The sequence below is a fragment of the Muntiacus reevesi genome, chromosome 1 (genome assembly GCF_963930625.1).
Source record: "Muntiacus reevesi chromosome 1, mMunRee1.1, whole genome shotgun sequence".
Taxonomy (NCBI): Eukaryota; Metazoa; Chordata; class Mammalia; order Artiodactyla; family Cervidae; genus Muntiacus; species Muntiacus reevesi.
The window spans coordinates 258,759,282-258,783,613 of NC_089249.1; the positions used below are offsets into that span (position 1 = coordinate 258,759,282).

A 24,332-nucleotide genomic window follows, 5' to 3' on the forward strand; every position below is an offset into this window, starting at 1 on the left:
TCTTTTTTACTTATATCAAAAATCGTATTTTCTCCCAGCCTCTGTTAAGCTTAATCAAAGCTTCCTTTAAAAATGACTTTATCAGCCATTAGAATTTTTATGTCCTCTTATGTGTTTGATCACATAATGACAGTTTACCTCCCAATCAACTTAAGAATCCTCAGCATCTCATATGTAGCTCTCTGACAATGATTGCAAATGACCATTTCTTAGGTTTTAATTGAGGGAAAAAACTAGTTTTAAATACGAGTCACACACCACCACAACCCCCCTCAAGTTAATCCTTTTTTTCCATTCCTACTGTCACCTTCCTGGTCCGCACCCTGTTGCCTCACCTGGAACAACTAGTAAAACCACCTACCTTTGCTCTTCTGCTCCTTTCCTCTTGCCCCTTCCCTTTGGTTGTGTTTCCCTAACCACGCTGCACTTATCTCACCCATGTGTAAGCCTGCTGCAGCTGTCCAAGGGGCCATGGTGTGTGGTCTAAAGGCCTTGCCTAGGTTCCAGGGCTGCCAGTCCCTGGGTCCTGCTGCCTTTCCAGCTTATCGCCTCCTCCTCCACCTACACGGTCTCAGCTCCTGCCAAACATGGCCGTTCACTTCCCCAAACCCATCCTTACAGTGCGTTCTTGGAGTTCTTTCCAGGTTTAATGCTTTCTCTGTTGCCTTTGTTCTATCTCTGTATTTCCCGCTCATTCTTTCACATGTCCCTTTCTCGGAAACCACTTCAGCTTACAAAAATGGTCCCTTTTAAGTCCCAGTTCTGTAGACCAGAAATCAGTGGTTGCTATGAGAAGGATAATGTAATGAGATATATAAGCAAATCCATCAGAAAGGTTTTTGGCAAGAGCGTTTTATTTTATGTAAAGTGTTTTAGACTAACCTTTAAGTATGTCAAGGTGAGTGCTAAGTGATTCAACTTCCAGTGTCTTGTCAGTGACCACAAACTGTCCAAAAATATAAACTGTAGAGTCAGAATCCACAGTCCCCAGAAAATGCTTGGTTTTGAGAGTCAAGGAAGACGGTAAAGGATAGAGGAAGGGAGCATCCAAAAATATATATGTATTTAACTGTAGTGCCTTTTTTGTCTGCTTCTTCTCAATTGCATTTTATATTATGCACCAGAGCCCAGATCTTATTTTTTTCCTTTTTCTGTCTCTAGCAGCCCTATCATTAATCTCCTCAGTGCAAACCAAAGCACAATTCTGGATGGTCTGTGTCATTTTGGGCTTTAATTTCACATGTCTCTGTTCTGACTTGTGACATATATAAAAGATTTTTTAACTCAACCATAGTTTCTTAGTTTCCTAATATGATGTTGCCAAGAGATTTTGTTCCACTGATAGGATTCCTAACTTGCTAACCCAACCACATGACCCAATCTGTATATTGATAGTTTTAAATGGAATTGACTAGTATCTTTTTAAGCATGATACAGACTGCCTGTTAGCACACCTTCTTTTTCATTATGTTAGCAATGATCAGATCCTGTCACAATAAGCATTACTATCTCAATACCAAGTATGAGGCCCACTTATTGGGAGGGATATTTGATATACCCAAATGGTAATCTAAGTATAACATTTAGATGTTCCTTTGGAATGTGTCTTATTGGGATTGATCTTGTGGACAGGTACCCCACTTTTGATAACACACTTTATTTAAACTTTAGAATTGCTCATCACAGTGTATCTCCAGGCACTGAAGACCTAGCAAGGAAAACTCATTTGTTGCCATTGTATTCACTTGGTGTTGAAACTCATTATGAATATTCACTTTGGAGGTCTTAGTTTTTAATCCCAGTTTAGTTAATGGGTTGCTATTTATGTGTTGTTCTTTGCCTAATATCTTTGATAGAGTGTGTCCTCATTTTTGTAAGGCCCCATGTGGAGAAAAAATAGGGTGTCCTCAGTGCAGAGGAGGCAATGGCACCCCACTCCAGTACTCTTGCCTGGAAAATCCCATGGATGGAGGAGCCTGATGGGCTGCGGTCCATGGGGTCGCTAAGAGTCGGACACGACTGAGCGACTTCACTTTCACTTTTCACTTTCATGCGTTGGAGAAGAAAATGGCAACCCACTCCAGTGTTCTTGCCTGGAGAATCCCAGGGACGGGGGAGCCTGGTGGGCTGCCGTCTATGGGGTTGCACAGAGTCAGACACGACTGAAGCGACTTAGCAGCAGCAGCAGCAGCAGCAGTGCTGCTGTGAGGGGGGAGGGTGTGATACGGCACTTGGGAAGAGTGAGCTGATAGGATATTGGTGGCACCAAATAGTAGACACCATTTTGCAGAATTATACTAAAGAACCATTAGCTTGCAGACTGAACTTGATAATAATACCCTGTCCTTCAGAGTGGCTTAAAAACAAAAGCAGTCTTTGCATAATATAACATGAATTTCACTTCATTTTCAGGCTTGATTGTGCTCATATAGTTTGTTGTTCTTCATCTTCAGTAATCACACTTCTGTTCCCTCAGCATTTGTCTTGATGATAAGGACCTATTCATGTCAGTTATGAACTCTCTCTTTGAAGACAAGCCACTCATGAATCTCATACATTTGATTATGCTGATTACTTACCTGCTTTTGTCCAACATTATGGACTACCTATTATCTCAACCCAGCAGCCTAATAAAGAATTTCTAGAAGAAAGTGAACAGGTGCCTAGCTTGGGTCTGCCTAAATTGGCACAGTGACTGTTATAATAATGATCACTGGAAGGTGTGGGCTCTGTGTTTTAGGTAAAGAACTCCTATAATCTTGGCAGAGGCTAAAATCAAAAGATAAGAAATCATACTTCCAGTTTTATTTGAAGATATGTATATTTATATATGTGAGTGTGTAGTTTGATGCATTGGAGAAGGAAATGGCAACCCACTCCAGTGTTATTGCCTGGAGAATCCCAGGGATGGGGTCGCACAGAGTCGGACATGATTGAAGTGACTTAGCAGTAGCAGTAGCAGTGATCAGATAAGTAATTTGTTCCTATTGTCTTCTTTTAACTTTATATTATGGGAAATTATAAACATAATACAAAAGTAGAGCTCATAGTGTAGCACAGTGGTCCTCAACCTTTTTGGCACCAGGGAAGACAACCACTCACTTGCTGTGCAGATGGGTTCCTAACAGGCCATATATAGGTACTGGGGGTTTGGGACCCCGGTGTAATACACTTACAAACTAATGACCAATTTTATTTTGGTATCTCACCTGATCTAATTTTTTTGGTACCACATTCTAGACATCATATTATCTCATCCATAATTATTTACTTATGTATTTTTAGAAGATAAGGGCTCTTCACAAATGTTTATAGCAGCTTTATTCATAATAGCCCAAATGGAAACAACTCTGAAGTTCTTCAGGAGGTGCATGGTTAAACAAACAGCGGTGCATCCTTACCCTGGGTACTACTCAGGAATTCAAAGGAACCAACTATCAATACACTTAACAACCTGAATGAATCGCCGGAGAATTGTTCAATGCAAAAAGTCAGTTCCCAAAGGTTGCCTAGTATATGATTCCACTTAGCTAACATTTTTGAGATGAGAATATTATAGGTTGGGGAATAGATTGCAGTTTTCAGAGGTTATGGGTAGGAGGAAAGTGGGTGTGGTTATAAAAGGCAAGGAGGGAATCATGTGGCAATAGGAATGTTCTGTATCTGACTGTATCAATGTCAGTAACATGGTTGTGATAATGTAGGTTAGTTTTGCAAGATATTCCCACCATGAGGGAACTGAGTAAAGGGTATGAGTGACCTCTTTGTGTCATTTCTTACAACTGCATGTGAATCCACATTTATCTCAAAACAAAAAAGTTTATTTAAAATGGGTAAGAATTCTTAAAAAAAAAATCACAATTCTATTATCACAATTAAAGTTGTTAGTAATTTCTTAATATCATTAAGTAAGCAAATGTTTGAATGGCATTAGCATTTCTCCAAGGAGGTTTTCTTCCTTTCAGAGTGTTTATCTCGGTGCTACACCAGGCAGAGTGGATTTAACTTTGGGCACCACCACTTACTAGCTGTATGACCTTGGGCAAATTACAAAAACTCTTCATGTCTTATTTTTCCATTAAAATTAATGGCAGCATCTACATAGAGTTGCAGGGAAGAGTAAGAGAAACGGTTGTATACAAAACTCAACCTATGTCAACTCCTTTCAAATATATAGTTTCTAACACCTGAACTGTGTGCTTTAGATTTGGAAAACTAGGAATTTTGAAGTACTTTATTTTCTGATTATATATGTCTGGGGAAGATTGTCCAAGTGTGAATAAATGAATGGGATTGGATGGATAGAAGTGGAAAGAAACTCAATGATTATTTTTCCATGTGATTTCACACAAGTACTGTGAGAACTGGACTGGAAGCCTTGAGTACACATTCTGCATGCCCCGATTGCCATTAATTTCACTTAGAAGATTTTAGCATGTCTGAAACATGCAAAGGTATGGTCATTTTAGTGAATTTTCATTATGTTTCCATGATAAATCTTCTCAGGGTAAACACACACACACATGCACACAGACAACAAAAAATCTGAAACTGCTTAGGTACCTTTTGGTGAATAGATTGCTTTTGACTCTCAGTGATGCAGGAAGTCACTGGTTAAGGATTCTTAAATAATGAAGCTTGATATGTTGCCTGGTGATTTATTATGATGGCTGATAAACTGATGATTTAATTGTGCTTCCTCTAGTAATAATCTTAAGTGCTCAAGTGAAGTTCCAGTGATTGGCTTTCTTCTGAACTCAGTCTCCCTAGAGTCTTTAGGCATCTCTTTTACACAACATCCGATAACTGACTTTTAACTGTTCTATTTTAAATAATACAAATCAATTAAAACACACAGCTGTTTAACAAAACTTCTCAGTGTTGGTATAGGTCTCGGTGGGTATTTCCTGATGGCTCATAATGACATCAATTTACTGCACCTGGTAGGATCAGTGTGAACTGGAAGTGGCTTAATTCTTAAATGACAAGAAAATTAAGAAGCCTTTATGGATTGCTGCTGCTGCTACTTCAGAATCACTGCCAGCTTCATTGCTGGCTCTTTCATGGTGGAGCTTCATTTAAATGGGACCTCAGACATCATGTGATTGTCTTCTCTGTAATTTGCTGCTAATTTGTTGATTCTGAGTTTCTAGGTATTTATTCTGGACATTAATTCGTCACCTTAGTGGGTAGGTTTATAATCCCACAGTAATTATATCTATATTGCAGACTTCTCTGTAGAAACCCTCCAGTGTTTTAATAGCACCAGTAATTCTACCACACTCCCCTGTCTTAGGAGAATGAAATACACCTCATCATTGTATGTCCCTTTCTTTGGTATCCTAGGGTAGTGATGATAATGCTGTTTTTGCTTGTCTCTGTTGGTAATTATTTTTAGATTGTCAATCTATACTTGCATTGTATCTTTATTGTTTACTGAATGTTGATGTTGTGGAGTCCATGCATCATCAGAGTACTTCACTCTCCATATTCACTTTATCAATTCGGAAATATCCTTTGTCTCTCACACTCTATTGTTCTTTTCTTGTTTGGGGTAAAAAAAACACATTTTTGTAAGTTTTATTTGTTTCTAAGACTTTCCTTACATTTAGACGTATATGAAAGTTCTTTCTCTTTAGATATTTAGTCATTATCTTTGACTAAATAATTAATTTTTTAAAAAATTTCTCGACTTTACGCCCTGAAATGTTTTAGGAAAGCTTCATACTGAATGCTATTTAGGCATTTGTATAAGATTAGTTTCTCATCCAGCTTTTGATTATTAATTTCTAAAATGTTTTGTTTTATTCCATTTCAATGAGAGTTCAAGATGTATAGTTAAACAAGGAATGTATTTCTTACAAGTAGCCAGCTTATTCTTTTATTTTGGGGTCTTATTTCTTTAAATTGAATTTTATTTCAGTGGACAATGAAAATAAGAGACTGGTTAGGGTAATGTTCTTTGTTATATGTATATCTCATTGAGCTGAGTATTGCTTAGCATTTTACTATCAAAGTTGCACTTTTGACTCAGCACATGCCTTGAATTTATATGAGAGCTTACTTTAAAGAATTTTCCAGCATTTCATTGATCCTTAGAACTTTTATTCCTAAAAAAGGAGCAGCTTATAAATGTGAAAATAACATACCATTTAAAATATTTAATAATTAATTTTAATATTACTCATCTTAGCACATTTCATTTTGATAATTACCTATCATCAATTTTTAATTTTTAATAAACATCTTAGTTCCAAAACTTGAAGTTTGAGGAATATTTATATTCTCATTTCCAGTTTTTGAGTGATTAGAGGTTATTGGTGGGTGGGCAGTAAAGCAGCAGCTAGAAGCAGGTAGAGAAACCTGGGAGGTGGGAAGGCAGGCACGGGACCCAGAGAGGATGGAAGATGGACTCTGAAGACAGACTTATCCACATCCCTGTGAGGGTATTGGGCTTCCCAGGTGGTACTAGTGGTAAAGAACCTGCCTGTCAGTGCAGGAGACGTAAGAGGCACAGGCTCGATCCCTGGGTTGGAAGATCCCCTAGAGAAGGAAATGGCAACCCACTCCAGTATTCTTGCCTGGAAAATCCCCGTGGACAGAGGAGCCTGGTGGGCTATAGTCCATGGGGTCCCAAAGAGATGGACATGACTGAAGTGGCTGAGCACAAGCACAAGAAAGATGCCATTTGTTTTCTCTTATTTTTGGCACAATGGTCACTGCACATTCATACTCTATAATGCAATTATTCCACCTTTTAAAAACTTTTATTTCCCACCCCCTTAGCCTTTTCTTTTCACCTGTTGTGTTCCTGGTTCTTTTCCATGTTAGCTGTTAAATTTCCCATATTGCCTTTGCAGTCTATACTTTTTAGTTTAAAATTTGGCAAATAGAGATAATGCAAAACATATAAAGCATGTTTGTTAGTCATTACAATTATTTTATTGCATGCTGATGTTATTTTTTCAGTATATTAAATCATTGCTACTTCCCTCTGTCCAGTCTGAATTTCAAAAATATTTAAAGTCATGTATACATATATATATATATATATATATATATATATATACACACTCAAATGTAAGATTATATACTGTAAAGATTAAAGAAAGTGAATAAGAACTAAGTGGTAGAGAGGGAAAGACAGTTTTACAAAAAACCTAGGTTAAGGGACATGGGAGCTTTCTAGAACAACAAATAACAAAAAAGAGAAAGCCGATTAAATATGTTGCTTTCATTCTGTTATGAAATGAACGTTTATCAAGAGAAACAAGCTTTTTTCTTATATTAAATTTTAGGAAGAAAATTTTACCAATATGAAAAAAATTATCTCATTTATGGATAGTACTTAAACCACCTTTAAGAGGTGGGGAGGGAGTACTGTTGAGTTGTGTGGGAGAGTTACAGTAATGTTCTGCATGTGTGTAGATTTATACTGCAAAGTTCCTTATCAGCGACTTGCTGTTCAGATTCAACGTGTAGATGTATTTTGAATGCTTGGAAAGCTTTTTGAATTTGAAAGCCTGTGGACTAGATTTGTGCTCTATAGTTAATCATGGTCACATCCTTTTCCCTTTGCCTGATATCCTGTTTCACTTACCTTGCCCACCTGTCTTCTAAAGGCTTTATGTTTGCCTGTTCCAATATTGGTTCAAGATACAAAGAAAGAGTTTAGAGATTCTGTATGTATGAATCTCAGTACATATCTTGGACTATCCTCAAGTAAAACTGCTGTCATCTGGGTGTAAGATTTTTTAATAATTTATTTTTTCTGTTTAAAAAGTTTTATATACTGATCATTTTTAATAAAATATGGAATAGCATAAGAAAAAATAAAAATTGCTCAATCTCAAACACTATAAATTACCACTGTTAACCTTCCAGTGTATAGCTTTCTAGAAATATTATTTTTCATATAATTTTATATAGTGTATATTCACACATGTATATATAGCATATAAATATATACAAATGCATATGAGATCACACCTTTTTTTTTCATTTATTTTTATTAGTTGGAGGCTAATTACTTTACAATATTGTAGTGGGTTTTGTCATACATTGACATGAATCAGCCATGGATTTGGATGTATTCCCCATCCCGATCCCCCCACCCACCTCCCTCTCTACCCGATCCCTCTGGGTCTTCCCAGTGCACCAGGCCCGAGCACTTGTCTCATGCACCCAACCTGGGCTGGTGATCTGTTTCACCATAGATAATATACACGATGCTGTTCTCTTGAAACATCCCACCCTCGCCTTCTCCCACAGAATCCAAAAGTCTGTTCTGTACATCTGTGTCTCTTTTTCTGTTTTGCATATAGGGTTATCATTACCATCTTTCTAAATTCCATATATATGTGTTAGTATACTGTAATGGTCCTTATCTTTCTGGCTTACTTCACTCTGTATAATGGGCTCCAGTTTCATCCATCTCATTAGAACTGATTCAAATGAATGCTTTTTAATGGCTGAGTACTATTCTATGGTGTATATGTACCACAGCTTCCTTATCCATTCGTCTGCTGATGGGCATCTAGGTTGCTTCCATGTCCTGGCTATTATAAACAGTGCTGCGATGAACATTGGAGTGCACGTGTCTCTTTCAGATCTGGTTTCCTCGGTCACACCTGGTTTTTTAAATTTATGTCACAGATATCTTTTCATACCAATATTTAAATACATCTAAATTTTCCTCCTAATAACTGCATAGAATTTCATTCTAAGGCTATACCATAATTGTTTTAATGTTGTCAACATTGAGTTCTTGTACAATTGTTTGTATTATAAACAGGTCCTAAATGAACATTCTTGTCCATATAATTTATGCAGTTGTCTGATCATTTCCTTGGAATAAGTTCTTAGAAGTGGAATTGGTGAGTCAATAAGCATTCACTTTTAAAGATTTTGTTAGATAATTCCCAAGTCAGTCTCATACAAGGTGTACTAACTACTCTTACCAGCAGGATATTAGAGAAACCTTTCCCTGAGTGCTGGCTGACATTGGACATAATTGTTCTTCTTAACATGTTACAATCTGATGTCCATCAGGCTACATATTGGAGCCATGTATCTATCAATCAATACCAAGGTTACAGATGAATGAAATGTAGGTTTTTCTTGCAGTTGATTGGGCACATACATTTTAGAAGCATACATCCAGGAAGTATAGTCAGGATTAAAGGGTCTGCTCTGCATCCTTTCTAAGCCCGAGCCATGTTTCTGCTGTGCGAGGTGCCGGGAGGAGTACCTGCCAGCAGGGCTGAGGCTTTGCTTTGTAAAGCTTCGTTAGGTTTGCACCAGTGATGGAGTAGAATCCATGGAAGCACCAAGGCATGCTCCTTTAAGCCTAGACGATAGGCTCTTGGATGGCAAGATTTTTGTGAGCTGGAATTATCAGTCATCCACCTCACCCAAAATAACAAGACATGAGTGGAATATTTAATTGAATAAAATGGTATCGGAGCAGGCCTGCCAGGATGAAGTAACTATTAATACACCTCCTTCCATATAATAAACAATAGAAGGGTTAGCATTTTGAATGCTTTCAAAATACTATCCATTTGGGTTCTGAAGAACATCTCCTAAAACCGACACATCTGGTTTTGGCACAGTGGTGCTCGAGCTGTTCCTTCAGCAGTAATTGGCTGTGAGATCAATGTATTCTTTAAGTAGAACCAGGTCATCACCATATAAATGGGTGCTTGTCTTTCTGTTTGCTGTCACAGGAAATCAGGTACTCACTTCTAAAAGCGCTATGAAATTGAAAATGAATTTAAAAGTATGGGGGCATGATTGCAACTCTACTATATAACCTTTTAAGCTGAGAATTTATCTTGTTTACATATTTTTCAGTATAATAGGTAACAGGGAACATTTCCCAAGTGCCAGATACTCTTCTAAATACAATTATTGTTTCACTTAATCTTCTGAACACCCATATTAGGTCGATTTTATTATACACATTTTATAGAAGGGGAAATCAAGGTACAAGGACATCAGATAAGATACTAAAGGTTAAACATCTGTTAAGTGACAGGACCAGAAATTGAACTCACTTTCATGAATTCATGACTTTGAGAGCTCTATCATTAGCCACTATGCTTTAGCCCTCCTGTAAAGTTTATCTTAGTCTCAAGATGTTATCATATAGATCTAATCCATTTTTGCATCATGCACCTCTTTGAGAATCTGATGAAAACTCCGGGACCTTTCCCTAGACAAACAAAATTTTGCAACCATGTTAAAGCAGAACAATCTTTTGAATTTGTAGTGACTGTTCAGTTCAGTTTCTCAGTCATGTCTGACTCTTTGCAACCCCATGAGTATGCCAGTATCCCCTTGCAGTATACCAGGCTTCCCTGTCCACACCCATTCCCGGAGCTTGCTCAAACTCATGTCCATCGAGTTGGTGATGCCATCCAACTATCTCATCCTCTGTTGTCCCCTTCTCCTCCCACCTTCAGTCTTTCCCAGCATCAGGGTATTTTCCAGTGAGTCAGTTCTTCACATCAGATGGCTGAAGTATTGGAGTTTCAGCTTCAACATCAGTCCTTGCAATGAATGTTCAGTACTGATTTCCTTTAGGAAGGACTGGTTGGATCTCCTTGCAGTCCAGCAGAATCTCAAGAGTCTTCTCCAACACCACAGTTCAAATGCATCAATTTTTCGGTGCTCAGCTTTCTTTAGAGTCCAACTCTCACATCCATACATGACTACTGGAAAAACTATAGCTTTGACCAGATGACCTTTGTTGGCAAAGTAATGTCTCTACTTTTTAATATGCTGTCTAGGTTGGTCATAGCTTTTCTTCCAGGGAAAAGTGCCTTTTAATTTCATGGCTGTAGTCACCATCTACAGTGATTTTGGAGCCCCCAAAAATAAAGTCTCTCATGTTTCCATTGTTTCCCCATCTATTTGCTATGAACTGGCATGCCATGGCATGCCATAATGCCATGGACCAATGTCATGATCTTAGTTTTCTGAATGTTGAGTTTGTAGGATGATAACTCAACATCCATTCCACCCTCCTTCTCTTGTTCCCTTCATGTACTGCAGATATTGGAGAATTAAAACATAATTCTCCATCTCCCTCTTGGAGAGAGGTCTGAATTTGATTAGGTTCATCATATTGGTTGCATTTATACAGGGATTTGGGAGGTAGAAATGTTGGAGGCTGTACTGTGTTGGAAGCACTGTGGGTCTTGAAGGTTGTCTGTGTGACTGTAGTGTCCAATCACTAGCTTTGAATGTGTCAAGAGGCAGTGAATGTGGCGACTGTTTCGCTGGTGTGAATTGTAGCTGGTGTGGCCTTACCCTGGAGGAGCTGGAGTAGAAGCAAGTTCTAATCATGGGAGTTGGATGTATGATTCTCAAATGGCAGTTTCCTGATCTGAAAAGACGCATTATGTCCTTTGGTCTCAAGTTCTCCAGGATGGCTTTGGGAATTGTTTCTAGAAAGTCATCTAGAATTTGTTGATTCATCTGTCCTAATGAGGGCTTCAATCTGACAAAGGAGGGTCTGTTTTTTTTGCAACTAATCTTGACGGATACAATATTATATAGCTGAACCTAAAGATAGTTTTTTCAACAGGGTGGGAGTTTGGTTCTGAAGACAGAGTCATTTGGGTTCTTACTCAAGTTCTACTTATATGACCAGAGGCAAATTATTTGATGTTTCACCTCTCTCTTTCACAAAATGGGAAATTATTTCTATATGAGGAGGACTCCATTGGGTGGTTGTGAGAATTATGTAAGTGAATGCACGTGATGTGCCTAGCATGATGTTTGACACATAGTTGGCACTAAGCATATGAGCTCTTATTATCATTAATCCATAAATACTGTGAAAAGGAAAAGCAGTGGGCATAATTTGTGTTTTGGATAAAATACGGCACTGCAGTGGTCAATAGAATGATTGCTGAGCTTCAAGTTTCCTGCCACAGTACACTCACAGGCTCAAACTGGTTGTTTATTGAAGAGGAAGCTGGTATAGAGTACTTAGGGGTCATATTCGCTTAGTTAACTAAATAGTTTTGTAGTTCTCATTCAAATAGCATTCAGAAAATCCTGATAGTGAATTGCCTTCCTTGGGAGAGACCTTCAGCTTTAGATGGCTATTTCAACGTGCTGTTTGTTTACATGATGGGGTTTGCAGAGCCCGGGAGGGATATCCCAAGGCTCCAAGAGCAGAAGTAGCCCATCGGGCCTGTGAGAATCCATCTGCAGTGCTTCTCCCAAGTCCTGCCTGCCGTGAGCATCTCCCGAAGTGTGCCACGAGCATTGCACACTACAATCTGTAGTTGTTATTGAGCTGTGGCTAAACCTACAGCTTCCCATTGAGATACAGAAATGTCTCAGCATTTCTTACAATACATCTAGAGTTGAGTTTTTAAAGAAATTTTTACAGTAATGCTGGGAATAAATATTTTAAAATTTGTTACATATAAGAAAGTGAAATGGATATTAAGGCTTCTTTTCTAGTAGCATTAAAGGGTAAGGAAACACAATTCAGGTAAGATTTGTTCAATTATAGTGAATAGCCAACAAGGCTAGCTAAATTTAAAAAATAAGAGAAATGTTCTTCAGGTTATGGGCAAAATATCTTCAGGAATTTTGCACTGTTTGTGCAATAAAGACTGGTTCATTAAATCGCTACAATATCCCCAGCATTGTACCGGTAATTGTGGTAGAGTCACAGGTAGTACAGGGTATTGTACTTGACTAGAAAAACTTGTATTATATACTGAAGAGAAAATGGTGATATACATGGATGCTGTGAGATAAACCATTTGCTGGTTAAAGAGGTTAAATTGAATACATGTCTAAGTAGCTTCCTCTAATCAATAAGCTCCTTTCTGCCAGACTTTTGCCCCATCCCACCCCCGCTCCACCCCCCTCACCTTATTGAAATAGACTTTAACAGCCAAGAATGCAGTGGCCTATCCCTTATACGCTCACATGGCGGTACAGGCAAGTTTTTCAAACTTGGACTTGTTAATATACAGCCAGTGGGGAACTCCACATAAGAACAGCTGACAATCAATGTTTTAGACCTCAGAAGGTTGCTTATATAACCTGTTTAAAGGGTTCTAAAGCCTTTCCCTTCTACCGTGACTTGAAGGTGGTCACTGCAAACAGCTGTTAAAGGAGAACATATGTGTAAGAGTCCTGTAAAATCTATCTCCTACGTAGAAATAATCAGCAAATTGCAATTATTTTCCACATTTTATTTGAATTTCTTCTCAGGCATGTTCGACATCAATGTCACCACCAGAAAAGGCTAAGTGATCAATAGTGCTGGTCTCTTGAATATGTGAATGTTGTTTCCCCTTGGACTTTGATTTAGGAAATTTAAGTTATTTCTGTGACACAAGTTTGGCTGTTGTTTTCCCCATTGATCAAAATGGCCACCCCTGGAGGTGTGGACCATATGGAGATAGTCTTCTCAAAACAGGTCTTTATTCTATTGATGAAGTTTAATCAAATCATTATCATTTTGTATAATCTCCTGAAAGCATGGTATCAGCTAATTTGGGTTTTCATACAGTGTTCAGGGAAGACCCATGTGTGAATTGGGGTATTTTGAGGCTATTCTGTGTGTGTTAGGATGTATATGAGGGTGTGAGGGGGATAAGGGGATATATTTGGGAGAATTCAAATAAGGTAGATGGTTCTTTGGAGCTCTGCACATTACTTCAGTCAAAGCACCTCCACTTTCTTCTGGTTTTTTTTTTTTTTTTTTTTCTCGGTTTCTTGTAAGGTTTTATTTGCAAAAAGTGTTCTGCTGCCGTCTGAGCTAGAGGACATATTTCCAAGATATAATTCAAAAGACTGTCAAGTTAAAGCCATATAACTAACAGTGCTTTGTTCCCTGACAAGGGGAATTTTAGACATGTCAAGTCTATCTTTTGAGAGAGTTGAATCAGGAATATATAAGTCCATATTGTTTCCAGCAGGTTGCTCAGAAAAGGATCCTTTTGGTCTTAACTGAGATCAGTGTGATCGGGCTTACCTTTGCATCTGCTAAAGTTATTTTGTGAAGCAGCTGAATAAAAATAGTTCTTAGAGCCCACAGCCTTGGATATGACAGTTCATCCTGTCAAACTGAGGCAACTTCTAACAACTCACCATATGGTCCAGAAGGAAGGTGATCAGGATATTTGAATTGAGCTCTCCATCCTGGCACTTCCTAGGAGACAAACTTTTGGCCCTCTGGGTGTTTTATGGAGATCCTTTATAATCAGAAAATGTAGCCAGTTAACTTTGGAAACTAAGGATCTTAAGTTTCTATAGCTGCCAATAGTGTCTCCCTGGCTAACGCAACCTATTTGTACTTTAGGTAAAGCTCACCAATCTGTATACACACCAAAATGATTCAGGGCAAACACCCGGGTCACCCCTTCTCCCTTGCTTGCATGCAGTCTACTTTTTCCCTTCTCTCATTCATGCCTGGCCAAACTCTTCAGCCAGAATCAGAGGTTTTCCAAACCAGTCTGTCTAAGGACAGCAATGACTTTCCAGGTGATGGTTTGGAAATCTTGAGTGCCCCTTATTTTATGTTTACCTGTCTATATCTAGTGAGAAAATTTTGTGTGATTTGTGTGTCCATACTTAGTTCTTGTGGTTTCCCAGATGGTTTAGGGGTAAAGAATCGCCTGCCAGTGCAGGAGACACAAGAGACATGGGTTTGATCCCTAAGTCAGGAAGATCCCCTGGAGAAGGAAATGGCAACCCACCCCAGTATTCCTGCCTGGAAAATTCCATGGACAGAGGAGTCTGGCAGGCTATCGTACATGGAGTTGCAAAGAGTCAGACATGGCTGAGCAGCTGAGCACACGCACACACACCAAATTCACATTTAGGGGTTCAGGGGACTGACCTCAGCTAAATCAAGTGCCCTGATCACTCTTGCCAAGGGCTGAGGTTTAACAGGAAGTAAAATTCATTTCCTATTGAATGAATGTTCTCTCTAGGTCCTGTTTACTGCACAATATTACATACCTTGTCCATGAGAAGGAGAAACCCTCACATATTTTGAAGTGAAAATATGAGGAAAATTGGGAGACAGGGAGAGACTGGGCCTGAGGAAGGTTGATTAAGGGGACTCAGCTGGTAATGAAGTGTATTTCCCTTGGGATTTTCATTTACTTCACCTGCCCAATTCTAGCTGCAATTTGTAGACACTCGAAGTAATATCAAATCAATATAAGTGAGCAAAAAGAAACCAGATTTGCATTTAATAACCAATATAGAAGCTAGGATAAAGATGCATTTTTTTCTACATGTTTTCTGTAATTTTGACATCAACTTGGAACTCACTCCCAAGAGCAAAGATTTCACAAGCTGAATTCCTGGTCTAAGAGGTTATTCCTCTCTCAGTTTTCAACATTCTGAGGACAGGCAGCTATTGTATTTTAATTGAAAAAATTCCCAGAGGGAAACAGTACTAGAATAGTTTCTTGGGATTTGGGGACCTGCTTGAAACTTTAATTGATGTTTTGTTTGACTTTTCACATTGACTTTTCTAAAGACCAAACACCCTAATTGCATCAGTGGAAGTATTACATAATGGTTAATATGATCACTGATTTTTAACATCCTGTAAGGAACATGATATACCCTAAATGTTTTCAGGTACATGGGAACATTCTACTCACACTATGTTATGTAATTAGTTTTCCCCTAGTTTTTCCTGCACATGTTTCAGTTCAAAGCAGGCAGGTTCCTCTGATCATTCATTTTAGCTGCAGAGATTCTTCAATTCTAAATGTTAATATTTATTCCTTCTTATAGAGAAGTCTGGTAGAAATTTTCAAGTTTTAGGTGGAATTAATGGATGACTTCTATTATTATGAAAGAAAACAAGGTAAGAAATCTCCGAGTGAAAGAAAAATAGTTTCACTGATATTAAATAAACATTTTTTCCTGCATATTTACTGACTTTTCTCAAACAATGAAAAGTGCATGGGAGAATTTGTGCGAGATTGTCTCAGGCTTTTCTGTTTTAATTAATAAATTTCCTACCTCTTGATAAGTAGAATATAAGTTATTAAGTTACATTGAAAATAACATAGAATATATATCAAGAAAGAAATGACTTAAAGGTTGAATCTGCCCCTTACCAGTTATATGCATTGAGTCGTTACATAAAAATCAGTTTGCCTAGTGTAATATAGCAACACCAACTTTCTTTTGGGTAGTATTTATCTGATAAACTTTTCTCTGCCCTTTATTCATCTTTCTCTGTTGTTCTTGATATATAGGACATTTAAAAAATTATGTACATATACATTATCATATGTAAAATTAGATAGCCAGTGGAAACTTGCTGTATGATGTAAGGAGCTCAAATCTGGTGCTCTGTGAAACCTAGGGGGGTGGGATGGGGTGGGGGGGAGGTTTAAGAGGGAGGGGACATACTATACCTATGGCTGATTCAGTTGCTATATGACAGAGATCAACAATATTGTAAACATATTATCCTCCAATTAAAAATAAATACATTTAAAAATGTATTATCTTCATTACCTCTATCATAGTTTGGCCTCAGGTCAAACAACAGGGAGGAAACACAGCCCCGCCCATCAACAGAAAATTGGATTAAATATTTACTGGTGGCTCAGGCAATTGTAGACTGGTGCCTGCAATGCAGGAGATCTGGGTTCGATCCCTGGGTCAGGAAGATCCCCTCGAGAAGGAAATGGCAACCCACTCCAGTACTCTTGCCTGGAAAATTCCATGGATGGAGGAGCCTCGTGGGCTACAGTCCATGGGATCACAAAGAGTCATTCACGACTGAGCGACTTCACTTCACTTCACTTCTTCATTTACTGAGCATGGCCCCACCCATCAGAACAAGACCCAGTTTAACCCTCAGTCAGTCTCTCCCTCCCATCAGAGAGCTTCCATAAGCCTCTTATCCTTATCCCTCAGAGGGCAGACAGAATGAAAACCACAGTCACGGAAAACTAACCAAACTGATCACATGGACCACATGTGATCTAACTAACGTCTAACTCAACGAAACTATGAGCCATGCCATGTAGGGCCACCCAAGACAGAAGGGTCATGGTGGAAACTTCTGACAAAATGTGGTCAACTGGAGAAGGGAATGGCAAACCAATTCATGAAGAGCATGAAAAGGCAAAAAGATAGGACACTGAAAGATGAACTCCCCAGGTCAGCAGGTGCCCAATATGCTACTGGAGATCAGTGGAGAAATAACTCCAGAAAGAATGAAGAGATGGAGCCAAAGCAAAACCAGCACCCAGTTGTGGATGTGACTGGTGATGTAAATAAAGTCTGATGCTGTAAAGAGCAATATTGCATAGAAACCTTGAATGTTAGGTCCATGAATCAAGGCAAATTGGAAGTGGTCAAACAGGAGATGGCAAGAGTGAATGTCGACGTTTTTTGAATCAGTAAAATAAAATGGACTGGAATGGGTGAATTTAACTCAGATGACCATTATATCTACTACTGTGGACAAGAATCCTTAGAAGAAATGGAGTAGCAATCATAGTCAACAAAAGAGTCTGAAATGCAGTACTTGGATGCAATCTGAAAAATGGCAGAATGATCTCTGTTTGTTTCCAAGGCAAATCATTCAGAATCACAGTAATCCAAGTCTATGCCCTGACCAGTAATGCTGAAGAAGCTGAAGTTAAACAGTTCTATGAAGACCTACAAGACCTTCTAGAACAAACACCCAAAAAAGTTGTGCTTTTCATTATATGGGACTGGCATGCAAAAGGAGGGAGTCAGAGATAACCTGGAGTAACAGGCAAATTTGGCCTTGGAGTACAAAATGAAACAGGTCAAAGGCCAACAGAGTTTTACCAAGAGAACACACTGGTCATAGCAAACACCCTCCTCTTCCAACAACACAAGAGAAGACTCTACACGTGGACATCACCAGTCGGTCAATACAGAAATCAGATTGATTATATTCTTTGCAGCCAAAGATTGAAGCTCTATAGAGCCAGCAAAAATAAGCCTGGGAGCTGACTGTGGCTCAGATCATGAACTCCTTATTGCCAAATTCAGACTTAAATTGAAGAAAGTAGGGAAAACCATAAGACCATTCAGGAATGACCTAAATAAAATCCCTTATGATTATACAGTGGAAGTGACAAATAGATTCAAGGGATTAGATCTGATAGAGAGAGTGCCTGAAGAACTATGGATGGAGATTCGTGACATTGTACAGGAGGCAGAGATCAAGACCATCCCCAAGAACAGGAAATGTTAAAAGGCAAAATGGTTGTCTGAGGAGGCCTTACAAATAGCTGAGAAAAGAAGAGAAGCTAAAGGCGAAGGAGAAAAGGAACAATATACTCATTTGAATGCAGAGTTCCAAAGAATAGCAAGGAGAGATAAGAAAGCCTTCCTCAGTGATCAGTGCAAAGAAATAGTGGAAAACAGTAGAATGGGAAAGACTAGAGATCTCTTGAAGAAAGTTAGAGATACCAAGGAAACATTTCATGCAAAGATGGGCACAATAAAGGATAGAAATATCTTCTAACAGAAGCAGAAGATATTAAGAAGAGGTGGCAAGAATACAAAAAACAACTGTACAGAAAAGATCTTCATGATTCAGATAACCATGATGGTGTGATCACTCATCTAAAGATGACATCCTGGAATGTGAAGTCAAGTGGGCCTTAGGAAGCATTACTGCAAACAAAGCTAGAGGAAGTGATTGAATTCCAGTTGAGTTATTTCAAATCCTCAAAGATGATGCTTTGAAAGTGCTGCACTCAATATGCCAGCAAATGTGGAAAACTCAGCAGTGACCACAGGACTGGAAAAGGTCAGTTTTCATTCCAATCCCAAAGAAAGACAATGCCAAAGAATGTTCAAATTACCACACAATTGCACTCATGCCACACGCTAGCAAAGTAATGCTCAAAATTCTCCAAGCCAGGCTTCAGCAGTACATGAACTGTGAACTTCCAGATGTTCATGCTGGATTTAGAAAAGGCAGAGGAACCAGAGATCAAACTGCCAACATCCAATGGATCATCGAAAAAGCAAGAGAGTTCCAGAAAAATGTCTACTTCTGCTTTATTGGCTACATCAAAGCCTTTAACTGTATCGATCACAACAAACTGTGGAAAATTCTGAAAGTGATGGGAAAACCAGACCACCTGATCTGCCTCTTGAGAAGTCTATATGCAGGTCAGGAAGCAACAGTTAGAACTGGACATGGAACAACAGAGTGGTTCCGAATTGGGAAAGGAGTACGTCAAGGTTGTATATTGTCACCCTGCTTATATAACTTCTATGCAAATTACATCATGAGAAATGCCAGGCTTGATGAATCACAAGCTGGAATTAAGATTGCCAGGAGAAATATCTGTAACCTCAGATTCTCAGCTGATACCACCCTTATGGCAGAAAGTGAAGAGGAACTCCAGAACCTCTTGATGAAAGTGAAAGAGGAGAGTGAAAACGTAGGCTTAAAACTTAACATTCAGAAAACTAAGATCATGACATCTGGTCCCATCACTTCATGGCAAATAGATGGGGAAACAGTGGAAACAGTGGCAGACTTTATTTTGGGAGGCTCCAAAATTACTGCAGATGGTGACTGCAGCCATGAAATTAAAAGACTCTTGCTCCTTGGAAGGAAACCTATGACAAACCTAGACAGAATATTAAAAAGCAGAGACATTACTTTGCCAACTAAGGTCTGTCTAGTCACAGCTATGGTTTTCCCAGTAATCATGTATGGATGTGAGAGTTGGACTATATAGAAAGCTGAGTGCTAAAGAATTGATGCATTTGAACTGTGATGTTGGAGAAGACTCTTGAGAGACTTCAAGGAGATCAAACCAGTCCATCCTAAAGGAAATCAGTCCTGAATATTTATTGGAAGGACTGATGTTGAAGCTGAAACTCCTACTTTGGCCACCTGATGCAAAGAGCTGACTCATTCGAAAAGACCCTGATGCTGGGAAAGATTGAAGGCAGGAGGAGAATGGGATGATAGGGGATGAGATGGTTGGATGGCATCACCAATCCAATGGACATGAGTTTGAGCAAGCTCTGGGAGTTGGTGATGGACAGGAAAGCCTGGCGTCCTGCAGTCTATGGGGTCTCAAAGAGTTGGACACAACTGAGCGGCTGAACTCAATTGAACATATAAAAAATTATGTACAGTAAAATTCACCTTTTTTTGCTGTACAGTTCTGTGGAATTTGAGAACTATATGGAGATGTGTAACTCACTGCAGTCAAGATGCAGAGCAGCTCCTTGACCACTGCCCCAGGTTCCCCAGTGCAGCCACTTGTACTCCATCCTTTCTCCTGCCCCAGCCCTTGATTTGGTGCCTATGTTTTCCTTTTCTAGATATTGTACACAGATTTTACTATATACAGTATTTGGAGTGTTAAGTCTGGCTTTCTTCACTTACCACAATGCATTTGAATTCATCCCTGTTGCTATATTTCAACAGTTTACTTTTTGTTGCTGAGTAGCATTCCATTATATAAATGCACAACATTTTCTTTATTTCTTTTCCACTTGAAGGACCTTTGAGTTGTTTCCACTTTTTGCCGATTAAAAATAATACCCTGTTATAAAATTCTTTAGCTTGGAAGTAGTATAAAATTCATTGACATGGTTTTTTTGGTTGATATAAGTTTTATTTCTCTTGGGTAAATACTTAGAAAAACACCAGACTGTTTTCCAAAAATGTTTGAGCCACTTTGCGTTTCAGCAATTTTTGAGAGTTCCTATTGTTCCACATCCTCACAAGCACTTGGCGTTGTCAGTTTTAAAATTTATTTTAGCCATACATATTAGTGTATAGTAGTATCCCAGTGTGGTTTTATTTTGCATTTACTTAATGACCAACTATGTTCATATCTTCTAATGTGCTTCTCTGGACTTACTGTATTTTCTTTGGTTAAATGTCTTTTCAAATCTTTTGCCTGTTTTTTTTTTTTTGGTTGGATGCTTTATATTCTTTTTGTTGGGTTTTGAGGGTTCTTTATATATTCTGGATACACGTCCTTTGCTGGGTATGTGATACACAATATATGCTCCCAGTATATGACTTCTCTTTTTATTCTTTTAACAGTATTTTTCAAAGAGCAAAAGTTTTAAAATTATAAGAAATCCAGTTTATCAAAAAACATTTTTAATATACTATACTTTTAGTATTATCAAATAACTCTGCCAAAGCCAAGGTCACAAAAATTTTTTATAGACATTTTATACTTCCATCTATGATCCATTTTGAGTTAATTTTTGTGTAAGGTGTAAGGTGTGAGGTATGAGTTCAGGTTGATTTTATATTTTACATGTGGACGTCCATTTGGTCCAGCACAGTTGGTTGAAAAGACTAATCTTTCTTGATGGAGTTGCCTCATACCTTTTTTCAAAAATTAAATTGACCATATGTGAGTGGGTCTATTTTTAGACTCTCTTTTTTGTTACGTTTATCTGTTTTCTCTTCTTTCACTAATACCACACTGTTGTGCTTATTATAGCTTTGTATTAAGTCTTGAAGCTTTATATGAAGTCAGAGTAAAAGTCCCTCAGCCTTGCTGTTCTTTGACAAAATGTGTCAGCTATTGCTCTGCCTCACAGTCTTTCCGAGGCTGGTTTAGATCTGTCCTGGATATGCACTCAGTGAGCCTGGGGTTTCTATTTGTGTACAGAATGAGGGCCCCCATTTCTCCAGCTCTCTACAGTTTCTCCCACATGCTCTGGACCTCAAAGGCTTCTTTTCCTGGTCTTCCAACTAGAGAGGATTTCTCTTGGAATTTTAACTTCTTGCTCTGCATGTAGTTTCATATCACTAGGACTACCTTTCTGAGAAAATAGCAGAAGAAAAGCGAGAAGAAGTGGGGAAAAAATAATCCAGATATTCCCCCGTATCTTCAGACCACAGTGTCTCCTTTTCCCAGTTCCTCTGGCCAGAAACATGGATTTTGTTGTTGTTGTTTTGTTTGTTTCCAAGTTTTAGGCTGTCCATGACTGTGGACAGTGTAAGTCCATGACTGGGGCCATCCATCCTTGGAGCAGGACTGTGAGAGAAGAAAGAAGATAAGAAAAAAAGTCACATTGATCTTCCCCACCCTCTTCAACTCACAGGGATCCCTTTTCTTAGCTGTCTGGCTAGTGTTTTTGTTTTTGCACAACACCAAAGTCAGGAGATATGAGAGGAAAAGCCAGGGAGCTTACTCCCATAGAAGTTCTTCTTCAAGTTTTGGCTTCTCTCTCCAACCTGCTACTACTGTTAACTTTTCAGAGTCCTGGAGTAGTTGCTTTTAAAAATTTTGTTTTTTTGGCTTTAGTCAAATGGAGAGATTGGCTGTAGTGGGCTTATTACTCCATCTTGGCTGGCACCAGAAGTATAGAGTCCTTATGTTTAAGTGCTATTTATATATTTTTCTCATACTGCTGTACTTTAAAAATCCAGTCTATAATTTTTGTCTTTAAACCAGCAAGTTTAATCTGTTTACTTTTATTGTGATGACTGATATGGTTCATTTTTTTCCTACATCTTATTTGTGCTTCTGTTTGTCTTTCTTTTTGTTTTCCTCCTATAGTATCCTTCTCATTTTAAAGAGTAATGTAACTTTTAGAAGATTCCTAATGTTAAACTCTAAAATGGAGATAAAGGGCTCTAACTAGAGTGTTAGGGATTAATAAGAAAATATTTAACATATCTAACACAGGCCCAGGTACAGTAAATATAATTTAATAATATTACCTGTTATATGTTCAGTAACAGAACAAATATAAATTACTGCTCTTCATGGAATTCTATTCAATGTTATGTGGCAGCCTGGATGGGAGGGGAGTTTAGGGGAGAATGGGTGCATATGTATATATGTATGTATATGTATCCCTTCTCTGTTTACCTGAAACTATCACAACATTGTTAATTGACTATTCCCCGATACAAAATTAAAAGTTAAAAAAAAATTTCTGCTCTTATGAGGAGGAGATCTACATCTACATCTAGTAGGGGAGACACCAATAAACAAAATAAATAGTAAACTACATAGTCTGATAGAAGATGAAAATTGCTATGGGAAAAGTAAAACAGGGAAGGGATTAGGGCGAGCAGTGGGAAGGTAGAGTTGGCAGCTAGGAACTGGCAATTTCATTCCCTTCAGTATGAGAAATAGCACTGCTTTATTCTCTGCACATTTCAACTACATAGCATTTTGTATGTCATTTTGCAGGGCAAGTTAATATCTCTATTTTGTTTTTGTTCTCATTCATAGATTCAACAAATGTAGGCCCGATTTGTGTTAAACTCTGGGGTACAATGAAGAGCAAAACTAGACCTGGCATCCCTGTGAAGTCTTTAGGGCTTTTTCTACATTATTTTCATATTAGGTGAAGTCAATGATGCAAATGCCTATCTTTCATAATATTTCTTGAATTATACTATATAACAGGATGCTTCAATAATTGATAGTTTAGCAAGATAGACATGGTCCCTATTTTCATGAATCTTACAGTTATTTAATGGGAAGACAAATCTTTAAACCAAGAGCTGCAGCTTACTCTGGCTCTAGTATGGAGAAGATTGGAATGGAGCAAGACTGAAGGCAGGAGACAGTTAGGAGAAAGAACACATGATGATGGCCTGGGTCGGGGTGGGGGGTGTGGAGGTGTGTGGAGACAAAAAATTATTCTAGAGATAAAAAAGGAAGTTTTATTTTAGAAAGTGGAATTGACAATGTTGGGGAAATTGGGTATGGATGATGCCAGTCATAGAGGATGGATGGTGTGAATTCAGTTTTCAAGTTCCTCAAAGTTTAAAGATCACGCATGATATCCAAGGGTCATGTCTCTGAATCTCATGAGAACACACTAGGGCTCTAAATGTGGATTTGGAAGTTGTCAGCAATAAATCGTAATTGAAACCATGGGAATAGATGAGGCCCCACAGCCTAATGTAAAATCAAAAGACAAAAATGGCCTAAGAGAGAATTCTGATGTATACCGTCATTTAAGAGAAGAGTAGAAGACGCCTATGAAAGGCAATGGCCAGAAGTGTAGGAGGAAACTCAGGAAATTCTGAGGCTCTAGAGCCTCGGGAGGAATGGCTTTCAGCTCTGTGAGCTAGTCGTGTTCAAGGAAACCAGGTGAGAAGAGACTGAAATGCGCCCATTGGGTTCAGCAACATGGTCGTTTGTACTTGTGATGAGTAAAAAGATTATTATGAGTTGATACCTGAGTGGAGAGATGGGGAAGTAGACAGAGTTAATAATTCTTTCATTAATTGGGAGAGAAAGATAGGATGATTACTGGAAAGGAAAATGAGAGGGAAAGAGGGGTTTACTTTTCATTGTAGTTGA

The 24,332-nt window shown here is 38.5% G+C and overlaps 1 protein-coding gene across 4 annotated transcripts in view; it reads left to right on the top strand.

Moving 5' to 3' along the window:
* Nucleotides 1–24,332, top strand: part of ATG10 (autophagy related 10) — a 250,049-nt gene that overhangs the window by 181,691 nt on the left and 44,026 nt on the right. The gene's annotated exons all lie outside the window — the stretch shown is intronic.